This window comes from Urocampus carinirostris, chromosome 2, assembly GCF_059441175.1.
Source record: "Urocampus carinirostris isolate Australia breed hairy pipefish chromosome 2, RoL_Ucar_1.0, whole genome shotgun sequence".
In the NCBI taxonomy this organism is placed as follows: domain Eukaryota; kingdom Metazoa; phylum Chordata; class Actinopteri; order Syngnathiformes; family Syngnathidae; genus Urocampus; species Urocampus carinirostris.
In genome coordinates, this window is record NC_142350.1 from 40,581,338 (window position 1) to 40,598,988 (window position 17,651).

The 17,651-nt window shown below is 46.9% G+C and overlaps 33 non-coding genes across 33 annotated transcripts; all 33 read right to left on the bottom strand.

The window, feature by feature from the left end:
* Positions 1-117: 117 nt before the first annotated feature.
* On the bottom strand, positions 118-230 carry trnal-caa (transfer RNA leucine (anticodon CAA)). The gene is made up of 2 exons: positions 193-230; positions 118-162 (listed from the first exon to the last, which is right to left on the bottom strand). It is a non-coding gene; the product is annotated as a tRNA-Leu (tRNA).
* Positions 231-544: 314 nt separating this feature from the next.
* On the bottom strand, positions 545-657 carry trnal-caa (transfer RNA leucine (anticodon CAA)). The gene is made up of 2 exons: positions 620-657; positions 545-589 (listed from the first exon to the last, which is right to left on the bottom strand). It is a non-coding gene; the product is annotated as a tRNA-Leu (tRNA).
* Positions 658-758: 101 nt separating this feature from the next.
* trnal-uaa (transfer RNA leucine (anticodon UAA)) lies at positions 759-871 on the bottom strand. Its single transcript has 2 exons — positions 834-871; positions 759-803 (listed from the first exon to the last, which is right to left on the bottom strand). It is a non-coding gene; the product is annotated as a tRNA-Leu (tRNA).
* A 314-nt stretch (positions 872-1,185) lies between these two features.
* Positions 1,186-1,298, bottom strand: trnal-caa (transfer RNA leucine (anticodon CAA)). Its single transcript has 2 exons — positions 1,261-1,298; positions 1,186-1,230 (listed from the first exon to the last, which is right to left on the bottom strand). It is a non-coding gene; the product is annotated as a tRNA-Leu (tRNA).
* A 315-nt stretch (positions 1,299-1,613) lies between these two features.
* trnal-caa (transfer RNA leucine (anticodon CAA)) lies at positions 1,614-1,726 on the bottom strand. Its single transcript has 2 exons — positions 1,689-1,726; positions 1,614-1,658 (listed from the first exon to the last, which is right to left on the bottom strand). It is a non-coding gene; the product is annotated as a tRNA-Leu (tRNA).
* A 101-nt stretch (positions 1,727-1,827) lies between these two features.
* On the bottom strand, positions 1,828-1,940 carry trnal-uaa (transfer RNA leucine (anticodon UAA)). Its single transcript has 2 exons — positions 1,903-1,940; positions 1,828-1,872 (listed from the first exon to the last, which is right to left on the bottom strand). It is a non-coding gene; the product is annotated as a tRNA-Leu (tRNA).
* Positions 1,941-2,041: 101 nt separating this feature from the next.
* Positions 2,042-2,154, bottom strand: trnal-caa (transfer RNA leucine (anticodon CAA)). The gene is made up of 2 exons: positions 2,117-2,154; positions 2,042-2,086 (listed from the first exon to the last, which is right to left on the bottom strand). It is a non-coding gene; the product is annotated as a tRNA-Leu (tRNA).
* Positions 2,155-2,664: 510 nt separating this feature from the next.
* Positions 2,665-2,777, bottom strand: trnal-uaa (transfer RNA leucine (anticodon UAA)). The gene is made up of 2 exons: positions 2,740-2,777; positions 2,665-2,709 (listed from the first exon to the last, which is right to left on the bottom strand). It is a non-coding gene; the product is annotated as a tRNA-Leu (tRNA).
* A 528-nt stretch (positions 2,778-3,305) lies between these two features.
* Positions 3,306-3,418, bottom strand: trnas-cga (transfer RNA serine (anticodon CGA)). Its single transcript has 2 exons — positions 3,381-3,418; positions 3,306-3,350 (listed from the first exon to the last, which is right to left on the bottom strand). It is a non-coding gene; the product is annotated as a tRNA-Ser (tRNA).
* A 315-nt stretch (positions 3,419-3,733) lies between these two features.
* Positions 3,734-3,846, bottom strand: trnal-caa (transfer RNA leucine (anticodon CAA)). Its single transcript has 2 exons — positions 3,809-3,846; positions 3,734-3,778 (listed from the first exon to the last, which is right to left on the bottom strand). It is a non-coding gene; the product is annotated as a tRNA-Leu (tRNA).
* A 101-nt stretch (positions 3,847-3,947) lies between these two features.
* On the bottom strand, positions 3,948-4,060 carry trnal-uaa (transfer RNA leucine (anticodon UAA)). Its single transcript has 2 exons — positions 4,023-4,060; positions 3,948-3,992 (listed from the first exon to the last, which is right to left on the bottom strand). It is a non-coding gene; the product is annotated as a tRNA-Leu (tRNA).
* A 101-nt stretch (positions 4,061-4,161) lies between these two features.
* Positions 4,162-4,274, bottom strand: trnal-uaa (transfer RNA leucine (anticodon UAA)). The gene is made up of 2 exons: positions 4,237-4,274; positions 4,162-4,206 (listed from the first exon to the last, which is right to left on the bottom strand). It is a non-coding gene; the product is annotated as a tRNA-Leu (tRNA).
* A 1,595-nt stretch (positions 4,275-5,869) lies between these two features.
* trnal-uaa (transfer RNA leucine (anticodon UAA)) lies at positions 5,870-5,980 on the bottom strand. Its single transcript has 2 exons — positions 5,943-5,980; positions 5,870-5,914 (listed from the first exon to the last, which is right to left on the bottom strand). It is a non-coding gene; the product is annotated as a tRNA-Leu (tRNA).
* Positions 5,981-8,213: 2,233 nt separating this feature from the next.
* Positions 8,214-8,326, bottom strand: trnal-caa (transfer RNA leucine (anticodon CAA)). The gene is made up of 2 exons: positions 8,289-8,326; positions 8,214-8,258 (listed from the first exon to the last, which is right to left on the bottom strand). It is a non-coding gene; the product is annotated as a tRNA-Leu (tRNA).
* Positions 8,327-9,113: 787 nt separating this feature from the next.
* On the bottom strand, positions 9,114-9,226 carry trnal-uaa (transfer RNA leucine (anticodon UAA)). The gene is made up of 2 exons: positions 9,189-9,226; positions 9,114-9,158 (listed from the first exon to the last, which is right to left on the bottom strand). It is a non-coding gene; the product is annotated as a tRNA-Leu (tRNA).
* A 528-nt stretch (positions 9,227-9,754) lies between these two features.
* Positions 9,755-9,867, bottom strand: trnal-caa (transfer RNA leucine (anticodon CAA)). The gene is made up of 2 exons: positions 9,830-9,867; positions 9,755-9,799 (listed from the first exon to the last, which is right to left on the bottom strand). It is a non-coding gene; the product is annotated as a tRNA-Leu (tRNA).
* Positions 9,868-10,608: 741 nt separating this feature from the next.
* On the bottom strand, positions 10,609-10,721 carry trnal-caa (transfer RNA leucine (anticodon CAA)). The gene is made up of 2 exons: positions 10,684-10,721; positions 10,609-10,653 (listed from the first exon to the last, which is right to left on the bottom strand). It is a non-coding gene; the product is annotated as a tRNA-Leu (tRNA).
* A 101-nt stretch (positions 10,722-10,822) lies between these two features.
* Positions 10,823-10,935, bottom strand: trnal-caa (transfer RNA leucine (anticodon CAA)). The gene is made up of 2 exons: positions 10,898-10,935; positions 10,823-10,867 (listed from the first exon to the last, which is right to left on the bottom strand). It is a non-coding gene; the product is annotated as a tRNA-Leu (tRNA).
* A 102-nt stretch (positions 10,936-11,037) lies between these two features.
* Positions 11,038-11,150, bottom strand: trnal-uaa (transfer RNA leucine (anticodon UAA)). Its single transcript has 2 exons — positions 11,113-11,150; positions 11,038-11,082 (listed from the first exon to the last, which is right to left on the bottom strand). It is a non-coding gene; the product is annotated as a tRNA-Leu (tRNA).
* Positions 11,151-11,678: 528 nt separating this feature from the next.
* trnal-caa (transfer RNA leucine (anticodon CAA)) lies at positions 11,679-11,791 on the bottom strand. Its single transcript has 2 exons — positions 11,754-11,791; positions 11,679-11,723 (listed from the first exon to the last, which is right to left on the bottom strand). It is a non-coding gene; the product is annotated as a tRNA-Leu (tRNA).
* A 526-nt stretch (positions 11,792-12,317) lies between these two features.
* trnal-caa (transfer RNA leucine (anticodon CAA)) lies at positions 12,318-12,430 on the bottom strand. The gene is made up of 2 exons: positions 12,393-12,430; positions 12,318-12,362 (listed from the first exon to the last, which is right to left on the bottom strand). It is a non-coding gene; the product is annotated as a tRNA-Leu (tRNA).
* A 315-nt stretch (positions 12,431-12,745) lies between these two features.
* trnal-caa (transfer RNA leucine (anticodon CAA)) lies at positions 12,746-12,858 on the bottom strand. Its single transcript has 2 exons — positions 12,821-12,858; positions 12,746-12,790 (listed from the first exon to the last, which is right to left on the bottom strand). It is a non-coding gene; the product is annotated as a tRNA-Leu (tRNA).
* Positions 12,859-12,959: 101 nt separating this feature from the next.
* trnal-uaa (transfer RNA leucine (anticodon UAA)) lies at positions 12,960-13,072 on the bottom strand. The gene is made up of 2 exons: positions 13,035-13,072; positions 12,960-13,004 (listed from the first exon to the last, which is right to left on the bottom strand). It is a non-coding gene; the product is annotated as a tRNA-Leu (tRNA).
* A 314-nt stretch (positions 13,073-13,386) lies between these two features.
* On the bottom strand, positions 13,387-13,499 carry trnal-uaa (transfer RNA leucine (anticodon UAA)). Its single transcript has 2 exons — positions 13,462-13,499; positions 13,387-13,431 (listed from the first exon to the last, which is right to left on the bottom strand). It is a non-coding gene; the product is annotated as a tRNA-Leu (tRNA).
* A 742-nt stretch (positions 13,500-14,241) lies between these two features.
* Positions 14,242-14,354, bottom strand: trnal-caa (transfer RNA leucine (anticodon CAA)). Its single transcript has 2 exons — positions 14,317-14,354; positions 14,242-14,286 (listed from the first exon to the last, which is right to left on the bottom strand). It is a non-coding gene; the product is annotated as a tRNA-Leu (tRNA).
* A 314-nt stretch (positions 14,355-14,668) lies between these two features.
* Positions 14,669-14,781, bottom strand: trnal-caa (transfer RNA leucine (anticodon CAA)). Its single transcript has 2 exons — positions 14,744-14,781; positions 14,669-14,713 (listed from the first exon to the last, which is right to left on the bottom strand). It is a non-coding gene; the product is annotated as a tRNA-Leu (tRNA).
* Positions 14,782-14,880: 99 nt separating this feature from the next.
* Positions 14,881-14,993, bottom strand: trnal-caa (transfer RNA leucine (anticodon CAA)). Its single transcript has 2 exons — positions 14,956-14,993; positions 14,881-14,925 (listed from the first exon to the last, which is right to left on the bottom strand). It is a non-coding gene; the product is annotated as a tRNA-Leu (tRNA).
* Positions 14,994-15,096: 103 nt separating this feature from the next.
* On the bottom strand, positions 15,097-15,209 carry trnal-uaa (transfer RNA leucine (anticodon UAA)). Its single transcript has 2 exons — positions 15,172-15,209; positions 15,097-15,141 (listed from the first exon to the last, which is right to left on the bottom strand). It is a non-coding gene; the product is annotated as a tRNA-Leu (tRNA).
* A 743-nt stretch (positions 15,210-15,952) lies between these two features.
* On the bottom strand, positions 15,953-16,065 carry trnal-caa (transfer RNA leucine (anticodon CAA)). Its single transcript has 2 exons — positions 16,028-16,065; positions 15,953-15,997 (listed from the first exon to the last, which is right to left on the bottom strand). It is a non-coding gene; the product is annotated as a tRNA-Leu (tRNA).
* A 314-nt stretch (positions 16,066-16,379) lies between these two features.
* Positions 16,380-16,492, bottom strand: trnal-uaa (transfer RNA leucine (anticodon UAA)). The gene is made up of 2 exons: positions 16,455-16,492; positions 16,380-16,424 (listed from the first exon to the last, which is right to left on the bottom strand). It is a non-coding gene; the product is annotated as a tRNA-Leu (tRNA).
* A 318-nt stretch (positions 16,493-16,810) lies between these two features.
* Positions 16,811-16,923, bottom strand: trnal-caa (transfer RNA leucine (anticodon CAA)). Its single transcript has 2 exons — positions 16,886-16,923; positions 16,811-16,855 (listed from the first exon to the last, which is right to left on the bottom strand). It is a non-coding gene; the product is annotated as a tRNA-Leu (tRNA).
* A 310-nt stretch (positions 16,924-17,233) lies between these two features.
* On the bottom strand, positions 17,234-17,346 carry trnal-uaa (transfer RNA leucine (anticodon UAA)). Its single transcript has 2 exons — positions 17,309-17,346; positions 17,234-17,278 (listed from the first exon to the last, which is right to left on the bottom strand). It is a non-coding gene; the product is annotated as a tRNA-Leu (tRNA).
* Positions 17,347-17,447: 101 nt separating this feature from the next.
* trnal-caa (transfer RNA leucine (anticodon CAA)) lies at positions 17,448-17,560 on the bottom strand. The gene is made up of 2 exons: positions 17,523-17,560; positions 17,448-17,492 (listed from the first exon to the last, which is right to left on the bottom strand). It is a non-coding gene; the product is annotated as a tRNA-Leu (tRNA).
* Between the last annotated feature and the right edge of the window lie 91 nt (positions 17,561-17,651).

Here is a 17,651-nt window from a genome sequence, read left to right on the forward strand (position 1 = left end):
GCTCGGCCATCCTGACTTGTCCACATCTTTTAGCCAGAAGTAGTAATAGACACAAGCCTGTGCGTACACGCTTGCAAAGTCACTTGTAAATTGCGAGGCGATTTTGTAAAAATCCCTTGTCAGGAGGGGGATTTGAACCCCTGCCTCCATTAGAGACCAGAACACCCATACCACGGGGATATGGAAGACTACCTTGAATCTGGCGCCTTAGACCACTCGGCCATCCTGACTTGTCCACATTAAATGGCCAGAAGTAGTAATAGACACGAGCCTCTGCGTACAGCCTTGCAAAATCTCTAGTAAATTACGAGGTGATTTTGTAAAAACCGTTGTCAGGAGGGGGATTTGAACCCCCGCCTCCATAAGAGACCAGAACATCCATACCACTTGGATGAGGTAGACTATCTTAAGTCTGGCGCCTTAGACCGCATGGCCATCCTGCCTTGTCCACGTTTATTGGCCAGAAGTAGTAATAGACACAAGCTTCTGCGTACGTCCTTGAAAAATCTTTAGTAAAATAGAAGGTGATTTTGTAAAAAACCCTTGTCAGGAGGGGGATTTGAACCCCCGTCTCCATTAGAGACCAGAACACCCATACCACATGGATAAGGTAGACTACCTTGAGTCTGGTGCCTTAGACCACTGGGCCATCCTGACTTGTCCACAATTATTGGCCAGAAGTAGTAATAGACACGAGCCTCTGCGTGCGGCCTTGCAAAATCTTTAGTAAATTTCAAGATGATTTTGTAACAAACCTTTGTCAGGATAGGGATTTGAACCCCAGCCTCCATTGGAGACCAGAATAACCATACCACTCGAAGAACGAAGACAACCTTAAGTCTGGCGCCTTAGACCACTCGGCCATCCTGACTTGTCCACATTTATTGGCCAGTAGTAGTAATAGACCTGAGCCTCTGCGTACGCCCTTGCAAAGTGTCTTGTAAAGTACGAGGTGATTTTGTAAAAACCCCTTGTCAAGAGGGGGATTTGAACCCTCGCATCTATTAAAAACCATAACACCCATACCACTTGGAGAAGCTAGACTACCTTAAGTCTGGTGCCTTAGACCACTGGGCCGTTCTGATATGCCATCATGTTTTGGCCAGGAAAAGAAATAGACACGAGCCTCTGCGCACAGCCTTCGAAAATCTCTAGTAAATTACGAGGTGATTTTGTAAAAACCGTTGTCAGGAGGGGGATTTGAACCCCCACCTCCATAAGAGACCAGAACACCCATACCACTTGGATGAGGTTGACTATCTTGAGTCTGGCGCCTTCAACCGCTCGGCCATCCTGACTTTACCACATTCTTTGGCCAGAAGTAGTAATATACACGAGCCTCTGCGTACGGCGTTGCAAAATTTCTAGTAAATTACGAGGTGATTTTGTAATAAATTCTTGTCAGGAGGGGGATTTGAACCCCCGTCTTCATTGGAGACCAGAATACCCATACCGCTTGGAAAACGAAGACAACCTTAAGTCTGGCGCCTTAGACCGCATGGCCATCCTGTCTTGTCCACATTTATTGGCCAGAAGTAGTAATAGACACGAGCTTCTGCGTACGTCCTTGAAAAATCTCTAGTAAAATAGAAGGTGATTTTGTAAAAAACCCTTGTCAGGAGGGGGATTTGAACCCCCGTCTCCATTAGAGACCAGAACACCCATTCCACATGGATAAGGTAGACTACCTTGAGTCTGGCACCTTAGACCACTCGGCCATCCTGACTTGTCCACATTTATTGGCCAGAAGTAGTAATAGACACGAGCCTCTGCGTGCGGCCTTGCAAAATCTTTAGTAAATTTCAAGATGATTTTGTAAAAAACCTTTGTCAGGAGAGGGATTTGAACCCCCGCCTCCATTGGAGACCAGAATAACCATACCACTCGAAGAACGAAGACAACCTTAAATCTGGCGCCTTAGACCACTCGGCCATCCTGACTTGTCCACATTTATTGGCCAGTAGTAGTAATAGACCTGAGCCTCTGCGTACGCCCTTGCAAAGTCACTTGTAAATTGCGAGGCGATTTTGTAAAAATCCCTTGTCAGGAGGGGGATTTGAACCCCTGCCTCCATTAGAGACCAGAACACCCATACCACGGGGATATGGAAGATTACCTTGAATCTGGCGCCTTAGACCACTCGGCCATCCTGACTTGTCCACATTAAATGGCCAGAAGTAGTAATAGACACGAGCCTCTGCGTACAGCCTTGCAAAATCTCCAGTAAATTATGAGGTGATTTTGTAATAAACTCTTGTCAGGAGGGGGATATGAACCCCTGCCTCCATTGGAGACCAGAACACCCATACCACGTGAATAAGGTAGACTACTTTGAGTCCGGTGCATTAGACCACTCGGCCATCCTGACTTGTCAACATTTATTGGCCAGAAGTAATAATAGACACGAGCCTCTGCGTACGCGCCTGCAAAGTCACCTGTAAATTGCGAGGCGATTTTGTAAAAATCCCTTGTCAGGGGGGGGATTTGAACCCCCGCCTCCATTAGATACCATAAGGTAGACTACCTTGAGTCTGGCGCCTTAGACCGCTCGGCCATCCTGACTTGTTCACATTTATTGGCCAGACGTAGTAATAGCCACGAGCCTCTGCGTACGACCTTGCAAAATCTTTAGTAAATTACAAGGTGATTTTGTATAAAAACCCTTGTCAGGAGGGGGATTTGAACCCCCGCCTCCATTGGAGACCAGAATACCCATAACACTCGGAGAACGAAGACAACCTTAAGTCTGGCACCTTAGACCACTCGGCCATTCTGACTTGTCCACATTTATTGGCCAGTAGTAGTAATAGACCTGAGCCTCTGCGTACGCCCATGCAAAGTATCTTGTAAAGTACGAGGTGATTTTGTAAAAAACCCTTGTCAAGAGGGGGATTTGAACCCTCGCCTCTAATAAAAACCATTAGACCCATACCACTTGGAGAAGCTAGACTACCTTGAGTCTGGCGCCTTAGACCACTGGGCCGTCCTGATATGTCCTCATATGTTGGCCAGGAATAGAAATAGACACGAGCCTCTGCGTACGGCCTTGCAAAATCCTTAGTAAATTTCAAGGTGATTTTGTAAAAACCTCCTGTCAGGAGGGGGATTTGAACCACCGCCTCCATTAGAGACCAGAACACCCATACCACGTGGATTTGGAAGACTACCTTGAATCTGGCGCCTTAGACCACTCGGCCATCCTGTCTTGTCCACATTAAATGGACAGAAGTAATAATAGACACGAGCCTCTGCGTACAGCCTTGCAAAATCTCTAGTAAATTACGAAGTGATTTTGTAAAATCCGTTGTCAGGAGGGGGATTTGAACCCCCGCCTCCATAAGAGACCAGAACATCCATACCACTTGGATGAGGTAGACTAGCTCGAGTCTGGCGCCTTAGACCACTCAGCCATCCTGACCTGTCCTCACTATTGGCCAGAAGTAGTAATAGACACGAGCCTCTGCGTACGGCCTTGCAAGATGTCTAGTAAATTACGAGGTGATTTTGTAAAAACCCGTTGTCAGGAGGGGGATTTGAACCCCCGCCTCCATTAGAGACCAGAACACCCATACCACGTGGATAAGCTAGACTACCTTGAATATGGCGCCTTAGACCGCTCGGCCATCCTGACTTGTCCACAATTATTGGCCAGAAGTAATAATAGCCACGAGCCTCTGCGTACGACCTTGCAAAGTGTCTTGTAAAGTTCGAGGTGATTTTGTAAAAAAACCCTTGTCAAGAGGGGGATTTGAACCCCCGCCTCCATTAGAGACCAGAACACCCATACAACGTGGATAAGGTAGACTACCTTGAGTCTGGCGCCTTAGACCGCTCAGCCATCCTGACTTGTCCACAATTATTGGCCAGAAGTAATAATAGCCACGAGCCTCTGCGTACGACCTTGCAAAATCCTTAGTAAATTACAAGGTGATTTTGTAAAAAACCTTTGTCAGGAGCGGGATTTGAACCCCCGCCTCCATTGGAGACCAGAATACCCATACCACTCGGAGAACGAAGACAACCTTAAGTCTGGCGCCTTAGACCACTCGGCCATCCTGACTTGTCCACATTTATTGGCCAGTAGTAGTAATAGACCTGAGCCTCTGCGTACGCCCTTGCAAAGTGTCTTGTAAAGTTCGAGGTGATTTTGTAAAAAACCCTTGTCAAGAGGGGGATTTGAACCCCCGCCTCCATTAGAGACCAGAATACCCATACCACTCAGAGAACGAAGACAACCTTAAGTCTGGCGCCTTAGACCACTCGGCCATCCTGACTTGTCCACATTTATTGGCCAGTAGTAGTAATAGACCTGAGCCTCTGCGTACGCCCTTGCAAAGTGTCTTGTAAAGTACGAGGTGATTTTGTAAAAAACCCTTGTCAAGAGGGGGATTTGAACCCTCGCATCTATTAAAAACCATAACACCCATACCACTTGGAGAAGCTAGACTACCTTAAGTCTGGTGCCTTAGACCACTGGGCCGTCCTGATATGCCATCATGTTTTGGCCAGGAATAGAAATAGACACGAGCCTCTGCGTACAGCCTTGCAAAATCTCTAGTAAATTACGAGGTGATTTTGTAAAAACCTTTGTCAGGAGGGGGATTTCAACCCCCACCTCCATAAGAGACCAGAACACCCATACCACTTGGATGAGGTAGACTATCTTGAGTCTGGTGCCTTCGACCGCTCGGCCATCCTGACTTTACCACTTTCTTTGGCCAGAAGTAGTAATATACACGAGCCTCTGCGTACGGCGTTGCCAAATTTGTAGTAAATTACGAGGTGATTTTGTAATAAACTCTTGTCAGGAGGGGGATTAAAACCCCTGTCTCCATTGGAGACCAGAATACCCATACCCCTTGGAAAACGAAGACAATCTTAAGTCTGGTGCCTTAGACCACTTGGCCATCCTGACATGTCCACATTAATTGGTCAGAAGTAGTAATAGACACGAGCCTCTAGTACGCCCTTGCAAAGTGTCTTATAAATTACGAGGTGATTTTGTAAAAAAATCCCTTGTCAAGAGGGGGATTTGAACCCTCGCCTCCATTAAAAACCACAAACCCATACCACTTGGAGAAGGTAGACAACCTTTAGTCTGGCGCATTAGACCAATGGGCCATCCTGATCCTCATATTTTGGCCAGGAGTAGTAATAGACACGAGCCTCTGCGTACTGCCTTGCAAAATCTTTAGTAACTTACAAGCTTGATTTTGTAAAAAATCCTTGTCAGGAGGGGGATTTGAACCCCCACCTCCATTAGAGACCAGAACACCCATACCATGTGGATAAGGTAGACTACCTTGAGTCTGGCGCCTTAGACTGCTCGGCCATCCTGACTTGACCACATCTTTTGGCCAGAAGTAGTAATAGACACAAGCCTCTGCGTACGTGCTTGCAAAGTCTCTTGTAAATTGCGAGGTGATTTTGTAAAAACCACTTGTCAGGAGGGGGATATGAACCCCCGCCTCCATCAGAGACCAGAACACCCTTACCACTTGAATAAAGTAGACTACCTTGAGTCTGGCGCCTTAGACCGCTTAGCCATCCTGCCTTGTCCACATTTTTAGGCCAGTAGTTCTAACAGACACAAGCCTCTGCGTACGCGCTTGCAAAGTCTCTTGTAAATTGCGAGGTGATTATGTAAAAACCACTTGTCAGGAGGGGGATTTGAACCCCCGCCTCCATCAGAGACCAGAACACCCATACCACGTGGATAAGGTAGAGTACCTTGAGTCTGGCGCCTTAGAACGCTCGGTCATCCTGACTTGTCCACAATTGTTGGCCAGAAGTAGTAATAGCCACGTGCCTCTGCGTACGACCTTGCAAAATCTTTAGTAAATTACAAGGTGATTTTGTAAAAAACCCTTGTCAGGAGGGGGATTTGAACCCCCGCCTCCATTGGAGACCAGAACACTAACCACTCAGAGAACGGAGAATAACTTAAGTCTGGCGCCTTAGACCACTCAGCCATCCTGACCTGTCCACACTTATTGGCCAGAAGTAGTAATAGACACGAGCCTCTGCGTACGGACTTGCAAAAGCTCTAGTAAATTACGATGTGATTTTGTAAAAACCCGACGTCAGGAGGCGGATTTGAACCCCGCTCCCCATTGGAGATCAGAATATTCATACCACTTAGAGAACAACGACAACCTTATGTCTGGCGCCTTAGACCGTTCGGCCATCATGACTTGTCCGCAATAATTGGCCAGAAGTAGTAAAAGACACAAGCCTCTGCGTAAGGCCTTGCAAATACTCTAGTAAATTACGAGGTGATTTTGTAAAAACTCGATGTCAGGAGGCGAATTTGCACCCCCGCCTCCATTGGAGACCAGAATACCCATACCACTCGGAGAACGAAGACAACCTTAAGTCTGGCGCCTTAGACCACTCGGCCATCCTGACTTGTCCACATTTATTGGCCAGTAATAGTAATAGACCTGAGCCTCTGCGTACGCCCTTGCAAAGTGTCTTGTAAAGTACAAGGTGATTTTGTAAAAACCCCTTGTCAAGAGGGGGATTTGAACCCCCGCCTCCATTAGAGACCAGAACACCCATACCACGTAGATAAGGTAGACTACCTTGAGTCTGGCGCCTTAGACCACTGGACCATCCTGATATGTCCTCATACTTGGCCAGAAATAGAAATAGAAACGAGCCTCTGCGTACGGCCTTGCAAAATCCTTAGTAAATTACAAGGTGATTTTGTAAAAACCCCTTGTCAGGAGGGGGATTTGAACTCCCGCCTCCATTAGAGACCAGAACACCCATACCACGTGGATAAGGTAGACTACCTTGAGTCTGGCGCCTTAGACCACTCGGCCATCCTAATTTGTCTGCATTTATTGGCCAGAAGTAGTAATAGACACGAGCCTCTGCGTGCGGCCTTGCAAAATCTTTAGTAAATTACAAGGTGATTTTGTAAAAAAACCCTTGTCGGGAGGGGGATATGAACCCCTGCCTCCATTGGAGACCAGAACACCCATACCACATGAATAAGGTAGACTACTTTTAGTCTGGTGCCTTAGACCACTCGGCCATCCTGATTTGTCTACATTTATTGGCCAGAAGTAGTAATAGACACGAACCTCTGCGTGCGGCCTTGCAAAATCTTTAGTAAATTACAAGGTGATTTTGTAAAAAACCCTTGTCAAGAGGGGGATTTGAACCCCCGCCTCCATTAGAGACCAGAACACCCATACCACGTAGATAAGGTAGACTACCTTAAGCCGGGCGCCTTAGACCACTGGACCATCCTTATATGTCCTCATGCTTGGCCAGAAATAGAAATAGAAACGAGCCTCTGCGTAGGGCCTTGCAAAATCTTTAGTAAATTACGAGGTGATTTTGTAAAAAACCCTTGTCAGGAGGGGGATCCATTAGAGTCCAGAACATCCTTACCATTTGGATAGAATAGACTACCTTGAGTCTGGCGCCTTAGACCGCATGGCCATCCTGTCTTGTCCACATTTATTGGCCAGAAGTAGTAATAGACACGAGCTTCTGCGTACGTCCTTGAAAAATCTCTAGTAAATTACAAGGTGATTTTGTAAAAACCCGATGTCAGGAGGGGGATTTGGACCCCCGCCTCTATTAAAAACCATAACACCCATACCACTTGGAGAAGCTAGACTACCTTGATTCTGGCGCCTTAGACCACTCGGCCATCCTGATAAGTCCTGATATTTTGGCCCGGAATAGAAATAGACACGAGACTCTGCGTACGGCATTGCAAAATAATAATAATAATAATAATAATAATATTTTCCTTGTATTGTCATTCTGTGTAACAATGTACACAGAACGAAATGTCGATTGCATCTGACCCGATGCAGCCGCAGCCAAGAGAGGGCGCCGCCGACCACTTTTTAAGTCTTAGGAATGACTCGGCCGGGGCGCGAACCCGAACCTCCCAGTCTCAAAGCGGGCGCCTTACCATCTAGGCTACTGAGCTGGTAAATCCTTAGTAAATTACGAGGTGATTTTGTAAAAACCCGTTGTCAGGAGGGGGATTTGAAAACCCGCCTCGATTAGAGACCAGAACACCCATACCACGTGGATAAGCTAGACTACCTTGAATCTGGCGCCTTAGACCGCTCGGCCATCCTGACTTGTCCACAATTAATGGCTAGAAGTAATAATAGCCACGAGCCTCTGCGTACGACCTTGCAAAATCTTTAGTAAATTACAAGGTGATTTTGTAAAAAACCTGTCAGGAGGGGGATTTGAACCCCCGCCTCCATTAGAGACCAGAACACCCACAACACTTGGATAAAGAATACTACCTTGAGTCTGGCGCCTTAGACCGCTCGGCCATCCTGACTTGTCCACATCATTTAGCCAGAAGTAGTAATAGACACAAGCCTGTGCGTACGCGCTTGCAAAGTCACTTGTAAATTGCGAGGCGATTTTGTAAAAATTCCTTGTCAGGAGAGGGATTTGAACCCCCGCCTCCATTAGAGACCAGAGGCGTGTTCAGGAGAGTGAGCGATTGCTATCGCTAGCTATCGCTAGCTTCTGAACGGCCAATGATTATTGAGCGCTCGCGTGCCCGAGTAATCACGGGAGAAAGACCGCTTACTTTGATTTCCAACATGGCGTCGACAGTGCAGAAGATGGAGGATCTCACCCTGACGAGTGCTGTTGGCGATGTAATATATCGTCTTACATTGCCTGGTAATGTTTGTGAACAATGCAAGACAGGTATGACCCTTCCACTGCGTTTAGGATAACCTTAACTGTGCCAATATGCGAACTGTCGCTCATATAAGCCAACTCGCTCAAAGCAAGCTGTAGAACGAAATCCATTGTACTGTCGTCGGCCATTTTGGATCAGTAAGGCAATCACAGTCAAGGCGATTACAAAACGTTCAGCAGTGCGCGGCAAGCGATTAACAAGCGACTACATGTCTGATTACTCTCCTGAACACGCCTCAGAACACCCATACCACGTAGATAAGGTAGACTACCTTGAGTCTGGCGCCTTAGACCGCTCGGCCATCCTGACTTGTCCACATTTATTGGCCAGACGTAGTAATAGCCACGAGCCTCTGCGTACGACCTTGCAAAATCTTTAGTAAATTACAAGGTGATTTTGTGAAAAAAACCCTTGCCAGGAGGGGGATTTGAACCCCCGCCTCCATTGGAGACCAGAATACCCATACCACTCGGAGAATGAAGACAACCTTAAGTCTGGCGCCTTAGACCACTCGGCCATCCTGACTTGTCCACATTTATTGGCCAGTAGTAGTAATAGACCTGAGCCTCTGCGTACGCCCTTGCAAAGTGTCTTGTAAAGTACGAGGTGATTTTGTAAAAACCCCTTGTTAAGAGGGGGATTTGAACCCTCGCCTCTAATAAAAACTATTAGACCCATACCACTTGGAGAAGCTAGACTACCTTGAGTCTGGCGCCTTAGACCACTGGGCCATCCTGATATGTCCTCATATATTTGCCAGGAATAGAAATAGACACGAGCCTCTGCGTACGGCCTTGCAAAATCCTTAGTAAATTACAAGGTGATTTTGTAAAATCCTCTTGTCAGGAGGGGGATTTGAACCCCCACCTCCATTAGAGACCAGAACACCCATACCACGTGGATATGGAAGTCTACCTTGAATCTGGCGCCTTAGACCACTCGGCCATCCTGTCTTGTCCACATTAAATGGCCAGAAGTAGTAATAGACACGAGCCTCTGCGTACAGCCTTGCAAAATCTCTAGTAAATTACGAGGTAATTTTGTAAAAACCGTTGTCAGGAGGGGGATTTGAACCCCCGCCTCCATAAGAGACCAGAACACCCATACCACTTGGATGAGGTAGACTATCTTGAGTCTGGCGCCTTCAACCGCTCGGCCATCCTGACTTTACCACATTCTTTGGCCAGAAGTAGTAATATACACGAGCCTCTGCGTACGGTGTTGCAAAATTTCTAGTAAATTACGAGGTGATTTTGTAATAAATTCTTGTCAGGAGGGGGATTTGAACCCCCGTCTCCATTGGAGACCAGAATACCCATAGCGCTTGGAAAACGAAGACAACCTTAAGTCTGGCGCCTTAGACCGCATGGCCATCCTGTCATGTCCACATTTATTGGCCAGAAGTAGTAATAGACACGAGCTTCTGCGTACGTCCTTGAAAACTCTCTAGTAAATTACGAGGTGATTTTGTAAAAACCCGATGTCAGGAGGGGGATTTGGACCGCCGCCTCTATTAAAAACCATAACACCCATACCACTTGGAGAAGCTAGACTACCTTGATTCTGGCGCCTTAGACCACTGGGCCATCCTGATAAGTCCTGATATTTTGGCCCGGAATAGAAATAGACACGAGACTCTGCGTACGGCATTGCAAAATCCTTAGTAAATTACGAGGTGATTTTGTAAAAAACCATTGTCAGGAGGGGGATTTGAACACCCGCCTCCATTAGAGACCAGAACACCCATACCACGTGGATAAGCTAGACTACCTTGAATCTGGCGCCTTAGACCGCTCGGCCATCCTGACTTGTCCACAATTAATGGCCAGAAGTAATAATAGCCACGAGCCTCTGCGTACGACCTTGCAAAATCTTTAGTAAATTACAAGGTGATTTTGTAAAAAACCTGTCAGGAGGGGGATTTGAACCCCCGCCTCCATTAGAGACCAGAACACCCACAACACTTGGATAAAGAATACTACCTTGAGTCTGGCGCCTTAGACCGCTCGGCCATCCTGACTTGTCCACATCTTTTAGCCAGAAGTAGTAATAGACACAAGCCTGTGCGTACGCGCTTGCAAAGTCACTTGTAAATTGCGAGGCGATTTTGTAAAAATTCCTTGTCAGGAGAGGGATTTGAACCCCCGCCTCCATTAGAGACCAGAACACCCATACCACGTGGATAAGGTAGACTACCTTGAGTCTGGCGCCTTAGACCGCTCGGCCATCCTGACTTGTCCACATTTATTGGCCAGACGTAGTAATAGCCACGAGCCTCTGCGTACGACCTTGCAAAATCTTTAGTAAAAAACAAGGTGATTTTGTGAAAAAACCCTTGTCAGGAGAGGGATTTGAACCCCCGCCTCCATTGGAGATCAGATTACCCATACCACTCGGAGAATGAAGACAACCTTAAGTCTGGCGCCTTAGACCACTCGGCCATCCTGACTTGTCCACATTTATTGGCCAGTAGTAGTAATAGACCTGAGCCTCTGCGTACGCCCTTGCAAAGTGTCTTGTAAAGTACGAGGTGATTTTGTAAAAACCCCTTGTCAAGAGGGGGATTTGAACCCTCGCCTCTAATAAAAACCATTAGACCCATACCACTTGGAGAAGCTAGACTACCTTGAGTCTGGCGCCTTAGACCACTGGGCCGTCCTGATATGTCCTCATATATTGGCCAGGAATAGAAATAGACACGAGCCTCTGCGTACGGCCTTGCAAAATCCTTAGTAAATTACAAGGTGATTTTGTAAAAACCTCCTGTCAGGAGGGGGATTTGAACCACCGCCTCCATTAGAGACCAGAACACCCATACCACGTGGATTTGGAAGACTACCTTGAATCTGGCGCCTTAGACCACTCGGCCATCCTGTCTTGTCCACATTAAATGGCCAGAAGTAGTAATAGACACGAGCCTCTGCGTACAGCCTTGCAAAATCTCTAGTAAATTACGAGGTAATTTTGTAAAAACCGTTGTCAGGAGGGGGATTTGAACCCCCGCCTCCATAAGAGACCAGAACATCCATACCACTTGGATGAGGTAGACTAGCTTGAGTCTGGCGCCTTAGACCACTCAGCCATCCTGACCTGTCCTCACTATTGGCCAGAAGTAGTAATAGACACGAGCCTCTGCGTACGGCCTTGCAAGATCTCTAGTAAATTACGAGGTGATTTTGTAAAAACCCGTTGTCAGGAGGAGGATTTGAACCCCCGCCTCCATTAGAGACCAGAACACCCATACCACGTGGATAAGCTAGACCACCTTGAATCTGGCGACTTAGACCGCTCGGCCATCCTGACTTGTCCACAATTATTGGCCAGAAGTAATAATAGCCACGAGCCTCTGCGTACGACCTTGCAAAATCTTTAGTAAATTACAAGGTGATTTTGTAAAAAACCTGTCAGGAGGGGGATTTTAACCCCCGCCTCCATTAGTGACCGGAACACCCACACCACCTGGATAAAGAATACTACCTTGAGTCTGGCGCCTTAGACCGCTCGGCCATCCTGACTTGTCCACATCTTTTAGCCAGAAGTAGTAATAGACACAAGCCTGTGCGTACACGCTTGCAAAGTCACTTGTAAATTGCGAGGCGATTTTGTAAAAATCCCTTGTCAGGAGGGGGATTTGAACCCCTGCCTCCATTAGAGACCAGAACACCCATACCACGGGGATATGGAAGACTACCTTGAATCTGGCGCCTTAGACCACTCGGCCATCCTGACTTGTCCACATTGAATGGCCAGAAGTAGTAATAGACACGAGCCTCTGCGTACAGCCTTGCAAAATCTCTAGTAAATTACGAGGTGATTTTGTAAAAACCGTTGTCAGGAGGGGGATTTGAACCCCCGCCTCCATAAGAGACCAGAACATCCATACCACTTGGATGAGGTAGACTATCTTAAGTCTGGCGCCTTAGACCGCATGGCCATTCTGCCTTGTCCACGTTTATTGGCCAGAAGTAGTAATAGACACAAGCTTCTGCGTACGTCCTTGAAAAATCTTTAGTAAAATAGAAGGTGATTTTGTAAAAAAACCCTTGTCAGGAGGGGGATTTGAACCCCCGTCTCCATTAGAGACCAGAACACCCATACCACATGGATAAGGTAGACTACTTTGAGTCTGGCGCCTTAGACCGCTCAGCCATCCTGACTTGTCCACAATTATTGGCCAGAAGTAATAATAGCCACGAGCCTCTGCGTACGACCTTGCAAAATCCTTAGTAAATTACAAGGTGATTTTGTAAAAAACCTTTGTCAGGAGGGGGATTTGAACCCCCGCCTCCATTGGAGACCAGAATACCCATACCACTCGGAGAACGAAGACAACCTTAAGTCTGGCGCCTTAGACCACTCGGCCATCCTGACTTGTCCACATTTATTGGCCAGTAGTAGTAATAGACCTGAGCCTCTGCGTACGCCCTTGCAAAGTGTCTTGTAAAGTACAAGGTGATTTTGTAAAAAACCCTTGTCAAGAGGGGGATTTGAACCCTCGCATCTATTAAAAACCATAACACCCATACCACTTGGAGAAGCTAGACTACCTTAAGTCTGGTGCCTTAGACCACTGGGCCATTCTGATATACCATCATGTTTTGGCCAGGAAAAGAAATAGACACGAGCCTCTGCGTACAGCCTTGCAAAATCTCTAGTAAATTACGAGGTGATTTTGTAAAAACCGTTGTCAGGAGGGGGATTTGAACCCCCACCTCCATAAGAGACCAGAACACCCATACCACTTGGATGAGGTAGACTATCTTAAGACTGGCACCTTAGACCACTCGGCCATCCTGACTTGTCCACATTTATTGGCCAGTAGTAGTAATAGACCTGAGCCTCTGCGTACGCCCTTGCAAAGTATCTTGTAAAGTACGAGGTGATTTATGTAAAAACCCCTTGTCAAGAGGGGGATTTGAACCCTCGCCTCTAATAAAATCCATTAGACCCATACCACTTGGAGAAGCTAGACTACCTTGAGTCTGACGCCTTAGACCACTGAGCCGTCCTGATATGTCCTCATATGCTGGCCAGGAATAGAAATAGACATGAGCCTCTGCGTACGGCCTTGCAAAATGCTTAGTAAATTACAAGGTGATTTTGTAAAAACCTCCTGTCAGGAGGGGGATTTGAACCCACGCCTCCATTAGAGACCAGAACACCCATACCCATGGATATGGAAGACTACCTTGAATCTGGCGCCTTAGACCACTCGGGCATCCTGTCTTGTCTACATTAAATGGCAAGAAGTAGTAATAAACACGAGCCTCTGCGTACAGCCTTGCAAAATCTGTAGTAAATTACGAGGTGATTTTGTAAAAACCGTAGTCAGGAGGGGGATTTGAACCCCCGCCTCCATAAGAGACCAGAACATCCATACCACTTGGATGAGGTAGACTATCTTGAGTCTGGGGCCTTGGACCGCTCGGCCATCCTCACTTTACCACATTCTTTGGCCAGAAGTAGTAATATACACGAGCCTCTGCGTACGGCCTTGCAAAATCTCTAGTAAATTATGAGGTGATTTTGTAATAAACTCTTGTCAGGAGGGGGATTTGAACCCCCGCCTCCATTAGAGACCAGAACACCCATACCACATGGATAAGGTAGACTACCTTGAGTCTGGCGCCTTAGACCACTCGGCAATCCTGACTTGTCCACAATTACTGGCCAGAAGTAGTAATAGACACGAGCCTCTGCGTACGCCCTTGCAAAGTCTTTAGTAAATTACAAGATGATTTTGTAAAAAACTCTTGTCAGGACGGGGATTTGAACCCCTGCCTGCATTAGAGACCAGAACACCCATACCACTCGGAGAACAAAGACTGACTTAAGTCTGGCGCCTTAGACTACTCAGCCATCCTGACCTGTCCTCACTATTGGCCAGAAGTAGTAATAGACACGAGCCTCTGCGTACGGCCTTGCAAAATCTCTAGTAAATTACGAGGTGATTTTGTAAAAACCCGTTGTCAGGAGGGGGATTTGAACCCCCGGCTCCATTAGAGACCAGAACACCCATACCACGTGGATAAGCTAGACTACCTTGAATCTGGCGCCTTAGACCGCTCGGCCATCCTGACTTGTCCACAATTATTGGCCAGAAGTAATAATAGCCACGAGCTTCTGCGTACGACCTTGCAAAATCTTTAGTAAATTACAAGGTGATTTTGTAAAAAACCTGTCAAGAGGGGGATTTGAACCCCCGCCTCCATTAGAGACCAGAACACCCATACCACGTGGATAAGGTAGACTACCTTGAGTCTGGCGCCTTAGACCGCTCGGCCATCCTGACTTGTTCACATTTATTGGCCAGACGTAGTAATAGCCACGAGCCTCTGCGTACGACCTTGCAAAATCTTTAGTAAATTACAAGGTGATTTTGTAAAAAAAACCCTTGTCAGGAGGGGGATTTGAACCCCCGCCTCCATTGGAGACCAGAATACCCATACCACTCGGAGAACGAAGACAACCTTAAGTCTGGCGCCTTAGAACACTCGGCCATCCTGACTTGACCACATTTATGGGCCAGTAGTAGTAATAGACCTGAGCCTCTGCGTACGCCCTTGCAAAGTGTCTTGTAAAGTACGAGGTGAATTTGTAAAAACCCGTTGTCAAGAGGGGGATTTGAACCCTCGCCTCTAATAAAAACCATTAGACCCATACCACTTGGATAAAGTATACTACCTTGAGTCTGGCGCCTTAGACCGCTCGGCCATCCTGACTTGTCCACAACCTTTGGCCAGAAGTAGTAATAGACACAAGCCTCTGTGTACGCGCTTGCAAAGTTTCTTGTAAATTGCGAGGTGATTTTGTAAAAACCCCTTGTCAGGAGGGGGATTTGAACCTCCGCCTCCAATAGAGACCAGAAAACCCACACCACGTGGATAAGGTAGAATACCTAGAGTCTTACGCCTTAGACCGCTCGGCCATCCTGAATTGACCACATTTATTGGCCAGAAGTAGTAATAGACCTGAGCCTCTGCGTACGCCCTTGCAAAGTGTCTTGTAAAGTATGAGGTGATTTTGTAAAAACCCCTTGTCAAGAGGGGGATTTGAACCCTCGCCTCTATTAAAAACCATAACACCCATACCACTTGGAGAAGCTAGACTACCTTGAGTCTAGCGCCTGAGACCACTGGTCCGTCCTGATATGTCCTCATATTTTGGCCAGGAATAGAAATAGACACGAGCTTCTGCGTACGGGCTTGCAAAATCCTTAGTAAATTACAAGGTGATTTTGTAAAAACCTCTTGTCAGGAGGGGGATTTGAACCCCCGCCCCCATTAGAGACCTGAACACACATACCACGTGGATAAGGTAGACTACCTTGAGTCTGGCGCCTTAGACCACTCGGCCATCCTGACTTGTCCACATTTAATGGCCAGAAGTAGTAATAGACACGAGCCTCTGCGTACAGCCCTGCAAAATCTCTAGTAAATTACGAGGTGATTTTGTTAAAACCCGATGTCAGGAGGCGGATCTGAACCCCGGGCTCGATTGGAGATCGGAATACTTATACCACTTAGAGAACAAAGACAACTTTATATCTGGCGCCTTAGACCACTCGGCCATCATGACTTGTCCACAACTAATGGCCAGAAGTAGTAATAGACACAAGCCTCTGCGTACGGCCTTGCAAATACTCTAGTAAATTACGAGGTGATTTTGTAAAACCCGACGTCAGGAGGGGGATTTGAACCCCCGTCTCCATTAGAGACCAGAATACCCATACCACTTGGAAAACGAAGACTAACTTAAGTCTGGCGCCTTAGACCACTTGGCCATCCTGACATGTCCACATTGCTTGGCCAGAAGTAGTAATAGACACGAGCCTCTACGTACGCCCTTGCAAAGTCTCTTATAAATTACGAGGTGATTTTGTAAAAAAAATCCCTTGTCAAGATGGGGATTTGAACCCTCGCCTCCATTAAAAACCACAAACCCATACCACTTGGAGAAGGTAGACTACCTTGAGTCTGGCGCCTTCGACCGCTCGGCCATCCTGACTTTATCACATTCTTTGGCCAGAAGTAGTAATATACACGAGCCTCTGCGTACTGCCTTGCAATATCTTTAGTAACTTACAAGCTTGATTTTGTAAAAAATCCTTGTCAGGAGGGGGATTTGAACCCCCACCTCCATTAGAGACCAGAACACCCATACCACGTGGATAAGGTAGACTACCTTGAGTCTGGCGCCTTAGTCCGCTCGGCCATCCTGACTTGTCCACATTTTTTGGCCAGAAGTAGTAATATCCACGAGTCTCTGCGTAGGGCCTTGCAAAATCTTTAGTAAATTACAAGGTGATTTTGTAAAAAACCCGATGTCAGGGGGGGGATTTGAACCCCCACCTACTTTAGAGACCAGAACACCCATACCACTCGGACAAGTTAGACTACCGTGAGTCTAGCGCCTTAGACCACTCGGCTCTTCTAACTTATCCACATTGGCCAGAAGTAGTAATAGACACGAGCCTCTGCGGGCGGACTTGCAAATTCTTTAGTAAATTACAAGGTGATTTTGTAAAAAACCTGTCAGGAGGGGGATTTGAACCCCCGCCTCCATTAGAGACCAGAACACCCACACCACTTGGATAAAGAATACTACCTTAAGTCTGGCGCCTTAGACCGCTCGGCCATCCTGACTTGTCCACATCTTTTCGCCAGAAGTAGTAATAGACACAAGCCTCTGCGTACGCGCTTGCAAAGTCACTTGTAAATTGCGAGGCGATTTTGTAAAAATCCCTTGTCAGGAGGGGGATTTGAACCCCCGCCTCCATTAGAGACCAGAACACCCATACCACGTGGATATGGTAGACTACCTTGAGTCTGGCGCCTTAGACCGCTCGGCCATCCTGACTTGTGCACAATTATTGGCCAGAAGTAGTAATAGCCACGAGCCTCTGCGTACGACCTTGCAAAATCCTTAGTAAATTACAAGGTGATTTTGT